This window comes from Petaurus breviceps, unplaced genomic scaffold, assembly GCF_028583685.1.
Source record: "Petaurus breviceps papuanus isolate PSGF00001 unplaced genomic scaffold, PetGlider_PUasm1.0 91133, whole genome shotgun sequence".
Taxonomy (NCBI): domain Eukaryota; kingdom Metazoa; phylum Chordata; class Mammalia; order Diprotodontia; family Petauridae; genus Petaurus; species Petaurus breviceps.
The window spans coordinates 90556071-90570537 of NW_027187419.1; positions in this window are offsets into that span (position 1 = coordinate 90556071).

The following is a 14467-nucleotide window of genomic DNA, read 5'->3' on the forward strand; positions in this document are numbered from 1 at the left end:
GAGCTGTCAGGGATACCCACTTCTGGTGAGTAAGATATCGATAAAGAACTAACAAAGGTGCTTGAGAAGTAATTATCAGAGACATAGGAGGAGAATCTGGAGAGATCAGTGTCATGAAAACCTAGAGAGGAGGTAGAGTCCAGGAGAGGGTGACAGGAAGTGGCAAGTACCCAGAGATAGTTTAAAAGAATCAGGATTGAAAAAGGGCCATGCCATTTTGGAGTTGAGGCCAATGGACAGAAGTTTTAATTGAAAAATTAGGTCAAATTGTAGAAGGTTTAAGACATAAGTGGAGAGCATAAGGAGACATTGATTGTAGACTGCTTTCCCCAAGGCAGAGAAGAGGAGAGACACAGTGTGATAATTATCAGTATGTGTAATGGCAAACACAGAAGTAATACACATCTTGTTTCAGCTATTGAATTAACACCTTGTTTCAGTTCAAGTTTCTTTTGAAACGTATTAAGTCTGTTAAGAAATAGAACATGTGAACCCCACAACTTGTGAACCCTAGAACTTGTGAACTCAAGGGGAAGAGCTAATGACTATATAAGCAGAGCCCCAGGGCTAGAGACAAGAAAACTGAGAAGAGAACTCTTGTGGTGGCAGAGTCAAGAAGGAGAAAACTTGTGGTATCTGTCTGTGTTGTTTGTTTGTGATACTTTGTACAGAAGCCCTGGGCCTTCCTGGAAGCCCTGAAAGAGGATTTTCTGGTTGTATGTTTACAGAAGTCCTGGAGGAAGGTTTTGGAGGTCCTGGGACTTTACTGATGATTTGTGCTGACGTCTTGGACCTTGTTTGTGGGTCTGTGTTGATTTCTATGTTGATGATTTGTGTCGAGTTCTCAGACCTTGTTGGTGGGTCTGAGTTGATTTCACAGGCAGACACTGAATTGATGATGGTGCTGGCAATGTGTATGGGTATTATTGTGGCTCTGTTAAGCTTTGTCTTCCAAGAAACAGGAAACGTGAAGGTCTTGAGGTGGATTGGACACTGTGAACTTCAATATGGAACAGGAACTGGACAAAGAACTGGACAAAGAGCTGGACAAGGAACTGGAAGCTGCCTGCCTTTGAACCCAGGTGACAGTTGTAGCTGGGACCATGGAAGAGGAACCATGGAAGCTGAGAGCCAGCCTAGAATCAAGTTGAAAGAAGACTTTACTTGGATACTGTGTACTGACTGAGAAGATTATGATTTATTTGTGACCAAAGGGGTGGATGGCCTCTGTATTCTCCTCTACCCCTTAAGAGGGTACTGAGTAGTGACTGATGACTGAAGAGTGACTGATTTGTAACTTAGTGTGCTCCATGGGTGGAGGACTTTGACCTTTTGTATTTTATGATTGAATTATTGAGTTACTAAGTGATTGATTGATTAAATGATTCTACTTTGTTGAAAACTATTGTGACCACTTTGGTGAAAACTATGTGGCCATTTTAGTGATAAGTCATTGTGAATGATGTTTATTTTGTCTTTTTGTGATAAGTTGTAACATTGTGAATGCTGTACCTTGATTTTCTGTGAATATTTTGTTTGATTTGTTACTGAATAAATAGAGAGTTCACTATACTATGTAATCAGAACCTTGAAAGCTGTTCACAGCAGCATTCTTCTGGAAAGCTGCTTGTGTGTGGCTTTACAGTATGGTATGATCAAGTGAGGGTTTTTAAGGATGAAGGATACATAGGCATATTTAAGCAGAAAAAAGGAGGAATTGAAGATGACCCCCCCCAAAAAGGGGATGATAGGGGACAAATTTGTTACAGTAGTCCAGAGGGTATGGGTGCAAGGAATATGTAAAGGAAATTGTCTTGTGAAAGAAAATGACAACCTCTTCATCTGAGACTAGAGTCAAGGAGAAAAGAGTGGAAGAAAATATATGAGTGATTAGAAGATGGCACTTTTATTGCATGGTCTTAGTTTGGTTGTTGTTATTGTCAAACTATTAGCTTTAAGAATTCACATGAGCAATTGGGAGGAACATGTATCACGGTGGACATGAAGAAAGATTTGGAACAGTCACTATGGAGAACTGAAGAATGAATAGAAAAAAAGAGGAATAAAATGTTTGTCTTAAATCAGAAAATATAAATTTGTAGTTAACCCAGTCAATACTGCTTTTTAAAATTTTTTTCCATCTCTGTTAAGCAGCATGTGAATAGGAGTATAGAAGTAAGTAAGGTGGATAGAAATTCAGGGTGGAGGCTTCGCAAGCCATGATCGATGATAAAATAAGGGGATAAGAAAAACGGGTGGAGACCAGTGCAGAGTTGAATTGATTGACAAAGCAGCTGAGATGAAGAAAAGGGTCAGTGGTCATAAAGCATAAGGAAAGATAGAATGATAAAAGATTATCATAAGATAAAGGACTTTTGGAATTCACGAACATGAAAAGGAACAACTATAAGTGAGACTGAAGTCAAAGATGTAACTATCTCTGTGTAGCTAAAGAGGAGCAGACAACTATGTGATGGGAATGGACTAAATTGAGGAACATTCTTCATCACAATCTACATGTTTGTGATATTTCTATTCTTGAAGTTTACAGCATACTCTGATGACAAAGATGATACTCTCCTTTCTATGACTCCATAGATTTTTATCAAAATGCTTTTCATCGTTGTTTTCTGGATTTTACCACCTGAACATACAAGTCTACCATCCCTTTTCCCACCCATTGCTCCCATATCCTATTTCTTCTGAATGAGATTTTTTTTTCAAAGCCATGTTTTAGTCATGAGTCTCAGTCAGTCAATGGTAAAAAAAAATAACCCATCTATTAAGAGTCTACTATTTACGAAACACTGTGTTAAACACTGGAGATACAAAAAAAGGCAAAAAACAGTCCCTGCCCTCAAGGAGTTTACAATCTAATGCTGGAAACAAGGTACAAAAAGAAGCTGAAAAGCAAGGGGAGGAGAGGATGGAAATGTGAGATGTCTGCTCTGGGGCTCTTCCTTAAATAGAGGATCCAGGAGGGTCTCTTCCCACCAAATCTCAATCTTACTGGTGAAATTATTTGCCTTCTTCAAGTCAATTCAAGTTGTCAAGTTTATAAGAATTTATTAAGTGACTGCTATATACCAGGCACTATGTTAAATAGTGACAAATAAAAAAAAAAGAGGATATTATGTTTTTTCTCACACTCCTTGGCTTGTTCAACCCACCCCAGTTTACACTGACAAAGATCTCTTAAACAACATTTAGACATGGCTTATGTCTCAGGTCTTTTCTAAAAGGGATAACAGAGTCCATTGAAATGTGAAGGAATTTGTGAAAGAGATGATCAAGTATTTACTTACACCTCTGACTTCTGCTGCTAATACAACTCACAAGTCCAGATCTCTTGACTAGCAAGGTCATGGCTCACACTCACTGACACCAATCAATAAATATTTATTAAGTACCTACTAGGCATTGTGCTAAATGGGAGAGGGAACAAAAAGAGTCAAAAAGACAGTCCCTGACCTTCAGGAACTTACAATCTAACAGCATATATGTAGCCTCAATACCTGAAGCTGGGGAAAATAAGGGGAATAATTTCCCCCCCTCCATTGAAGATATCCTTTGGTGGACTCCCATGTTATGTCTCAAAAGAGAGGAAGGGGTAGAAAAGTAAAGATATTGTCCTTTTCTTTTGATATCTACTGGATGAGTGATTCCTCTGGGCTTAGTCACCAATCAACTTTGATATAGCTTTCTGTCCCAAAAATAAGGGACCAACTGAGAGATACAGGGTCAAACATGTCCTTTAGTAAGGGCCTCAGAACAGAGTCCCATAGAAGTTTCTGGGAGACAGATTCATCCTTATCTATCTTCTATGGGGTACCACCTGTTACACTGGAAAAAGTTATTACGTCAAAGACAGTGAGAACCAGAGATATCAGATAATAATAGTTGAAATTTATATAGCATTCACTTTCCATATATCATTTGACACACAACAGACCTGTGAAATTAGCACTACCTTTTTCAGTGAGGAAATAATAAATTACATTTATATAGTGCTTGAAAGTTTATAAAGTTAATTACTTTCACTTGCTCATTTCAGCAGTATAGTAACCCTAAGAATCATGTATAACTGATGTTATTATCCCCATTTTACAGTTGCAGACTTGCTAATGATCACATTGCCTATACATGTAAGAAGCAGGATTTGAACCTCTGACTCTTCAGTCTCCAAGTTCAGTGTTCTTTCTACTAAATCACTCCCTCCAGAGATAAGGAGAAAATATATAGGGAGTAGAAACAGGACCTCTGCGTGACTTCGGCTTCCACCACCTCCAATTCATGTAAATGGGGACTCTGAAAAAACTTTAGAGCTACAGAACCCACAAAATGACAAAGAGAAGCTAACCTCCTGCTGAAGATAGCCCAGCAGGCTGGCAGGAATTGGTCAGCACAGCACTCTGGGAGCCAAGCCCAGCCTCACTCTGAGGTTTTAGCCCCAGGGAGGGCCTGACCAACCACCAGCTGGAGGGCTCCAGATCACCAGCAGCTGTGGCCATTTCCAGAATTATGATCACATAGATTCTAAGGACAAAGTGAGAGGTCAGTGCAGTACTTTGGGACCCAGTAGTTGGGAGTGTGTCAGCTTTTGCCACTGGGGCTAGAAGCTGCTGAAGGCTGCAGCACAGCCACCACCACATGGCAGCTTCAGCTCCTGGCCTGCAGAGTGTAGGGGGACCAAGCACCAGTCTGAGGAGTAATTGCTCTTGCTTTAACCTGCTTGGATCTGGATTGCCGTCTAGGATGGAGGTCCTGGGGTGTGTGACCAGCTTGTCAGAGTGTGTGGAGGCTTCAGAGAGAGCACCCATCTAATACCTCCAGCAGCTGAGAAAACCCCAGCATTTGGGACGAAAGCTCCCTGTCTGGTGGCAGAATCCTACTGTGGCAAAAAGCCCAAAAGTCAAGTAATTGAGTGGCAATATGACCAGGCAAAGGAAGCAAAGCAAACAGAAGATTCCAAAATTAGACTTCTATTTTGGGGTCAAAAAGGAGCAAAGCATGGAACAGGAGGAAGACAGTGAAGTCAGAACTCCTGCACCAAAAGCTTCAAAAGAAAATATGAGCTGGTTACAGGCCATAGAGGACCTTAAGAAGCAGATAAGAGAAGTGGAGGAAAAATTGGGAAGAGAAATGAGAATGATGCAAGAAAATTATGAAATGAGAGTCAATAGCCTGACTGAGGAAAATCACACCTTAAAAAACAGACTAACTCAAATGGCAAAAGAGGCTCAAAAAGGCAATGAGGAGAAGAATGCCTTAAAAAGCCAAATTTGCCAGATGGAAAAAAAGAAAACATATAATGGTAAATGAAAGAGTGATGGATTAATGCCAGAATGAAGTTTAGGAGAAGAGGAATGATGCTGAGGCAAGCTCACCTATGTCAGGAACTAAGTTAGGGGCAATGCACATGTCAGAATGACACATTCTGGCTATAAACACAAGGCCCACCCCACAAACTATTTACTTTCTTGTTGACCTATTTTCTTTGTTCTTCTTGAGCTTGTAAATGAGGGTGGGGGGAAGTCACCTGTTTAGACCAAAATTATGATATAGCCTGTTTAAAATGGCTTAACAAGTCTTGTGAATATGAATAAGCTCACATATATAAAGCCCTCTGAGCTTCTAAGAAGACAGGCACACTATAAATGTAAGGTGTTATTGCTATTATATTAGGTACATTAACCCAATCGATTGTACAACTTGTGAGAAATGTGAGCTAATGAATCCACTTCACAATGAGGACTGCATTATGCAGCACGTATAAATATCTACATATAATGCTGCATTAATGGAATTTCTTATATTTGATTTCTTTCTTTTGAAACTAATGGGAGAGGAAAAATCCTATATGCTTATAAGTGCCTACCTCCAAAATGAAGTTGCAGAATGATACCACAGCTATGCATTATTAATTATTAAACGGGGAAGCTAAAATTCATAGCTATGTAGCTTTCAAAAAAGAATGTCCAAGTGGTGTTTATGTGACTAATTTCTGCTGAACTCTCTCTGTAATTGAACAACTAGAAAATACCCGTGTTCTCTTTCCCAGTTATTTCATTGCCTTTACCTTTCCTGTACCTGTCTTTCTCCTTCCTCTCACAGGTCCTTTTTTCTTCTTTCCCTCTTTCCTTTATGTTACCATTCCTTTCATTTTCTTTTTTTTTCCTTTTTTTTTAAAAAGAATTTTGTTTATGCCTAAATTGCCACCTTGTATTATCTATAAATAAAACATACATAAAGGGAAAAATAAATGAATGACCTTTATCCATTGACCCCAAAGGCATCCAACAAGGGGCATGTAGCACTACTTTCTCTGTATATAATGAACCAGTCCACTGCTCCTGCCTGGACTCAGAGGAAAAAAAATTCAGCAACAAAAACCAACAATAAAAACCAATGACAAAACCACATTTCCCATATCTTGCTAATCATGATCATCTCAGTCAGCTGAGTCACTACAGATACATAATCTAAGACCCTAGGAGCTGGTTTGTGTGCCTTCACTCATGGTTGGGTCATGTGCTACTCCCCTATTGACTCAAGCAACAGTGGTGGGAAGCCCCTTGATGCTGGGAAATATAATTAGGACTTGCTATCCATACACCATTCTCATCATGGCAACATCCTGTCTTTGAGCTCAGGTAGAGGTACCAGAGATTTTTCCCAATCATCACTCATTCACATTGTGATAATATGATGGGACTTTTCTTTTCTTTTCTTTTCTTTGGAATCTAGAGAGAAAAATATATGTTAAGTTTGGGGTTGGACTAAGTATTCTCTCCCATGTGTTCTGTAGGTGTCAACAGATGTGATCCCATGTAATGAAATACACATAGTGGCCCATTTTGTTAGTTCTTGTCTCAAGAGAATCTTCATGTTGGCTTAAAAAAATGGAACTTATTTCAATATGCAGGTTATCTTTCAAAGCTTTGATATGCTTGGCATCTGTGTCCTCCTGAAATTTTCTTATTACCTTATGAATGGGCATTATGCCATGCTAGCAGATGGGCGTAAGGCATGCCAAAGAGCTAGGATGTGTATCATTTTGAGTATTAGCTTCCAGAAGCCTGTGCAGTTTTAAACACAGTTTTGAATTTAGGTACCAACTAGGGAGTAGGCAAGTCTATTTGGGGACCTGTCAAAATATTAGTCTTATATGTTGCTGAGCAGAGGAAGTCCCAAAGGAGCACAAAACAAACTCTGTTCTCCCATTCCGGGCCCTAAAGGTTTGTTCATCCTCCTCCCAATATCACCTAGAGTTTAGTATTAAAGGCTAGGTGATTCTGTCTAAAAACCTCTGATAGTCCACTGTCCTGGAGATGTGTCAGAGAAGAAGAATAAATCACATAGCAGTAATCATAGTCTTTTCTGGGCTTTTTAAACCAGCTGAAGTTCCTACTTCTCCTTAGAAAGTGGAGTGCAAAATAATTAATTAATAAAAACAACTCCAAGCATCACTGAGGCTAAAAAAAAATTCTTATTACTCTACTATTGAAGAAAAGTTAATGTCAAAATACATTTGACAAAATTAAATTGTTAGGAGTTGAGAATATCAGAAATTCTGATTGGAAAAGTAGTAAAACACTTAATCTGATTCTATAGAGCTAAAGCGAAGAGGACATTTGAGCAATTTCCTAATAAACTAGTGCCTCAAACTTAGTTTTGGAGCCTAAAATTATTCAGATCTTTTATCTTTCCAGATTTTCTCAACTCATTGTTTTTTTTAAAGATTTTGCATATGCAGGGTTTCTGATGTTATTTCTTTTCATTGTGGTCATCATATGCTTATTAATTAATTGATTGATTTCACTTTCAATCAAATAAATTACTTTTTTATTTTTAAAAAGGAAAAAAAAAGAGATTTTGCACACAGAAAATTCCCTTCACTTCTGAGTCTATTCTCTTTTTTTTAGAATATAATTTAACTAATTTTAATTATATCGAATAAACATTTATTAAGTGTGTACTTAAGTTTTCAGAGTATTGTGCTAGGGACTAAGGACTATGCAAACTTTAGATTAAAGACTATCCAGAACTCATCTAGTAGCATGGTTACATATGTATAAACCAAGGTGAAGAACAATAAAACATAAGAGCACCAAGGATGGGAAGGAACAGAGTCATTTTAGGTCTGAGGGGGGAAATGTCACTGTAGTACTCTCCCTCCAAACTTGCATTCTGAGGTTGGATTCCCCAGGTGATAACTCACCAAAATAAAGGCACTCTGTAGATCTGTCCTCCTAAAATGATAGCTCAGGAGCCCAAACATTTTGATAGATAGAAGGACCTGATTAGCTCAAAACGAAGGCATTTACCAGCAGAACACAGTAAAAAAAAATGCAATAAAATGTCATTCCCATAAACCTGGGACATAACAATATCTCCCCCAAATATATGAAGTGTCAGTGGAAAGAATGGACACCCAGAGAGTTCTCAAGGGGAAAGGTACATGCATAGGGAATACATGTGGCAAAAGTAAGTGCAAGGGAGGAGTGCATATGACACTGTAGCTTTATAGGGGTACTCATGATCTCACACTTCCATGGACCTTGGTCTTACAGACTCCAACAGATTCTATTCCCCTAGTTGCTGCCATATCTTGCTCCATTGGACCCTGGGAGATAGTACACTTCATGGTTGTTGTTAACCTGATTTCAATTTCAGGATCAGCTGATGCTCTGGCCTAGGATGGTACAATTATGAATGCTTAGGCAGAATCAGAGCCCATACCCTAGGGCCAGCATGAGTCTCTGTTCTGTGGTCTGTCACCTCCTGAGCAGAGTATCAGCTCTAGGTGGCAAATTCTCAACTTCTCTCACCAACTCATCTTGATTCAGCAACTTGGCTTCCTTTTGAAGCTGTGTGTAGTAGATGTCTCCCAAGGCCATGTGTTGCTCCTGCAAAGTTCTATTGCCAATGGCAAGTAGGAAGAAAATAAAATTCTTTCCCTTATCCCCCTGTCCCTTATTGCACTCCTCAAGAATTGAAAGGAAAAATGTAAAAAAAAAAAGTTCTTGGGGCGGCCAGGTAGCACAGCGAGTAAGAGCACTGGCCCCAGTGTCTAGATGACCTGGGGGATCAAATCCTGGCTCAAACACTTAGCATCCACCCAGAAACACCTGGCTGTGTAACCTTGAGCAAGTTACTTAACCCCAATTGCTTAAAAAAAAGGTTCTTAAGAGGTATGTTATTCTTTTATATGAGTCTGTCTTCTGGGCTTACTCTGAAACGCAAATGCTAGCAGCTTTGTCTATATTCATCATTAATTTCCTTTGCCTGCATCAATGAAAGAAGAAAAGGGCACCAGGAAAGATCCAATGGGCTTTACCAATAATCAGCTATGTTTCCTGGCCTTTTCACACATGTAAAAATGGGTCACTAAACACTTGAAAGGGGTGAATCATTACATTCTCCTTAATCCTATTATTTTATCCAGGGAATTGGGGGTGGGGGGATCAGTTGATTGAGAGCCTCTTGATCAAACTTCTCTACTATAACATTATCAACTGAAGAGAAGTGTATCTTTATACCACTTGGACCATGGACATAACATAAAGGAAAAGAAAAATACAATAGAGAACCCTCACTAAAGCCTTTTTATGTATGACACTTAGTGTGGTAGCATCAACAATGATTCCTATTGTAGTTCATTTGCAAAGACAAGCCCAAACTATGACAAGTAAGACTGAGAAATTAGACCTATGCTAGAGTATCTTCCATAATAAAATTTCTAGCCTTTATTCTTACTACCAACAATGTATTTTTAAGTTGGCATTTATTTTCAATTACATTCAATAAGCATGTCTAAGCACACAGTATATATGTTATTATACTGGTGGGAGAATAAGACAATGCTTTGACATAGAGGTTGCTCCTGACTTAAGTCATAAGGAAACTAGGAATTTCCATTTTCAATGCTTTTGCCTTGTCTCCATTTGGCTTATTGGTTTGTCTACATTGTGTTAAGGTGGGGTTTTTTTTTAGTGATTTTTGGGAAAAGATAGAAAAAGAGAAAGAAAATCACAGATAGGCAGCAAAAAAGCAATGGAGTTTCATACACAAATAAATTCTAAGACAGTTGACTATACCTGTCTAAACAAAAGCATAGAAACCAAATGGTGATTGTTATTAGAATTAAACCATTTCATGTATTCATTATGTTCTTCTGTTATAACTTCCAATAATATTTTTAGAAAAATACATTTATTAGGCTAATAAGGTGACTTTCATATTGAGGCAATACAATTCCTCTTTTAGAAAGTTAATTAGATCATTCTCTTAGAGGTACAGGAAACTTCTATGAATCCATCGAGGGGGAAGATTTTATCTTTTTTTTGTAAACTTTCTAGTCTATTATTTAATTGTTTGCAAAGAAGCTGCTCATTGGTATAACCAATACCAATTTTTTTTCCAAAATTTTTTTTAGACTCAAATTCTGAAACACAAATACAGAATAAAGAAAAGAAAAAAACATATCATAAACTTAAATACAACATTAGAAAGAAAGAAAAAATGTCATGGTCATAAAAGAACATAAGAGAGGATTCAAAATATGTTACAATAAATTTTCACTTCAAGAAAGTCTATATGATAAACAATACTCCTTGTGTTGAGAATTGTCCATCTTTTCTTTGCTTCCTTGTGAGTTTTCTTTTGTCCTCTGCTGTGTACTTTTTTTATTTGTTCTTTTTTCCCATCCTCCCAACACCCCTCCCCCGGGAGACCACAATCAAGTTTGGATATGTTTCTCTACAGCTATAAATATACACATATTTGATGTATATTTTTAAATTATTTTAAGATATTTTTAAAACATCTTTAAATTAAATTTTGATTTGACTTTCAATTCTGAATTCCCTCTCTCACATCTCTCCATCTCCTACCCATTGAGAAGGCAAGAGAAATAAAATTCATTACAAATAATTAAAGCCAAGCAAAACAAATTCCCACATTAACCATGTCCAGAAAATAAAACATGCTTCAATCTGTATTCTGAGGCTACTAGCTCTCTATCTAGAGATGGGTAGCATGTTAATCATGAGTTGTTTGAAATTTTGGTGTGTCATAAGGGAAACAAAATAAATAGAAGGAATTAGAAGAGGTAATTAGGTATTAAAACTTATATGTGTGTATGTGTGTTTTGCTGATGATGTGATGATACACTCGAAAAATTCCAAAGACAACTAAAAAGTTAGTTGAAATAATTATTAATTTTAGCAAAGTAGTAAGATGTGTAAAGTAAATCTAAATAAATCATCAGCATTCCAATATACCACAAACAAAACCTTGCAAGAAGAGATAGTAAAAAATATCTCATTTAAAATAACTCTAGACAGTATAAAATACCAGTGAGTACACCTGCCAGAACAAACCTCGGTACTATATGAACAAAATTATATAAGAAAACTTTTTATAAAAAAATCAGTTTCAAGCAATTGGAAAAATAGCAATTGTTCATGGGTAGGCAGGATCAATAAAATAAAAATGACAATTTTACTTTAATCGATTTATATATTCAATGCAGTTTCAATTAAATTATTAAAATATTTTACTGAATTAGAAAAAAACAAAATTTATTTGGAAGAAAAAATCAAGAATATCAAAGGAAGTAATTTTTTAAAATGTAAAAGAAAGAGGCTTACCAACATCAGATCTTAAACTATATTATAAGGCTGTAATTATGAACATTATCTGATATTGGCTAAGAAAAAAATAGGTAGATCAGTGGAAGATAGTAGACATACAATTTACAGTAGTCAAAAATAGTGACTTTGCATTTGATGACTGTAAAGACAAGTTTGGGGGATAAGAATTCATTATTTTGTACATATTGTTGGGAAAACTGGAAGGCAGTCTGGCAGAAATTGGGCATAGAACAGTATCTTACACCATTTACTAAGATAAGATCAAAATGGATATATGACCTAGATATAGAGATATTAAAAGAAAATTTGAAAAATATTGGGTATATTACCTCTCAGATTTAATGATAAGTGAACAATTTACAAATAAACAAAAAACAGGAAGCAGTGTGAAGTGTGAAATGGATAATTTTGATTACAGTAAATTAAAAAGATTTTGTACAAATAAAGCAAATGTAGCCAAGATCAGATGGAAAGCAGAAAACTAGGGGAAATTTTTACGAACAGATTCTCAGATAAGCCTCATATCTCAATTATATAAAGAACTTTGTCAAATCTACAAGAATATGAGTCATTCCCCAATTGATGAATGGCTAAAGGATATAAACACGAAGTTTCAGATGAAGAAATCATAACAATTTCTAGTCATAGGAAAAAATGTTCTAAATCATTATTGACTAGAGAAAAGAAAATTAAAACAACCTTGAGTTATCATTTTACACCTATCAGATTGATTAAAATGATTGAAAGGTTAAGCAACAAAACTTAGAAGGGAACTGGAAAAATTGGGACACTAATTCATTGTTAGTGGAATTGTGAACAGATGCAACCATTTTGGAGATAAATCTGGAATTATGTTCAAAGAATTATTAAACTTCTTATAACCTTTGACCAGCAATACCACTACTACATCTGTTTCCCAAGATGATTAGTGAAGAATGAAAAGAACCTGTAAGTTCTATAATAGTTACAGCAACTCTTTTTGTGATGGCAAAAAACTGGATATTGTAGTAATGCAATCAGGAATGGCTGAACAAGTTTTGGTGTATGATTGTGATGGAATACTACTGTGCTATAAGAAATGATGAGCTTGATAACCTTAGATAAACATGGATAGACTTGCACAAAATAATAGAGTAAAATGAGCAGAATAAAGAGAATATTGTATACAACAATATTATTTTAAGATCAACTTTGATTAAATTGACTAAAATGACTAAGTCATTTTGATTATTAGAAATACCCAAATTAACTACAAAGGACATATGAAAGAAGACATTATTTGCAACCAGAGAAAGAACCAATAAATCGAAATATGTATACAATGGTTTTATGTATGTATGTGTGTGTCTGACGGTAGCCATCTCTAGGGTGGGGGAGGAGAGGGAAGAAAAAAGGGGAAAAAAGAAAGTTTAATGATAACTTTATTATATGTTTAGAAGGAATAGCAAGTTTTGCATAATAGATTTGCAGTCTCTTGTGCAAGCATCTTTTTTTTTCTATTCCACTGTTATTAAAATGCTTGTCTTATTTCTTAAGTTCAGAATAAAATAAATAAACTTTTTCAAAAAGAGTTGCTGTTTGTCATAGTGATTAGGGATTCTAAGTATTTCAAAGTTGTTTTTCTTTCAAATATTATAATTTCAATATATTTTAAAATGTTCACATATCAAATTCTGGCCTTGAGGATGTCTTTACTGATCCATGATTAGTATAGTAAACCCATTATTTTAGGAATATTTTATTCTCATCCTATTTTCTAAAGAAATTAAAATACTAATACTACATTTCAATGTAGATGAGATTCAATTAATTTGAATCATAGTATCTTCTTTGTCACTCACTGTCTTTGCTACTAGTCAAAGTTAAGTTGCTCTGATAGCTACAAACTTTTCTTGGGAACAAAGAAGTTGGAATTATTTTGATAACAGCTTATATAACTTATAGAAATTTTAGGAATATGTTACATGTACTATTTCATTTGACTCACATAACAACCCTGAGATTGTATAGTGGAATAATTTTTCATTCCTCCTGTGATTAATCTCATAGACAAAAGATAATGTAAAATGGACATTACTGAATAGAATCCCTGAATAAATATTATTCAGTTTACATCACCTTTAAAGAAAGGATGTTTTGTATGAACTTAATGGATTTTAAAACAAACAAACATGTTCTCGAGGCATCAAGGTCCTATTTCAAATTCCCAATCTATAGTTTTATAGAGAAGTGAACATCTAGACTGGGAAAATTGTTCACAGAACCCATATAAAGCCATGGGATCAGTTTCCCATCTTTATACAGTGACCAATAAGAAGGTAAGATCAGCTATGGAGTGAGTCATTCTTTTTTCTACCCTCTTCCTTTTCTCATTCTCCCTGCTGATTTCCCTGACTTCTTTTAAGTCCCAGCTGAAATATCATCTTTTACAGTAAGGTTTTCCCAGTCCTCTTCATAATTCTATTGCCTACCCTCTCCTAATTATTTCTAATGTGTCCTATATAGAGCTCATTTTTACACATTTGTTTGCATATCTCTTCCATTAACTCCTTGAGGACAGGGATTGGTTTTTGTCTCTTTTTGTATCCCCAGTGTTTAGCACAGTGCCTGGATCATAGAGCAGATTTAATAAATATTGATTGATTGATTGACATTCTTTGCCCCCTAAAACAATTATAATCCTCACAAATGCCAAACCACAGAGTAGAGGGAAAAAGCAGTAGATAACATCAACTGTGGCCCCCAGATCACTGGAAAATAACAAAAACTGGAGAAGCATCAATAATACATTCCAGAAATGGGGCTTGAAG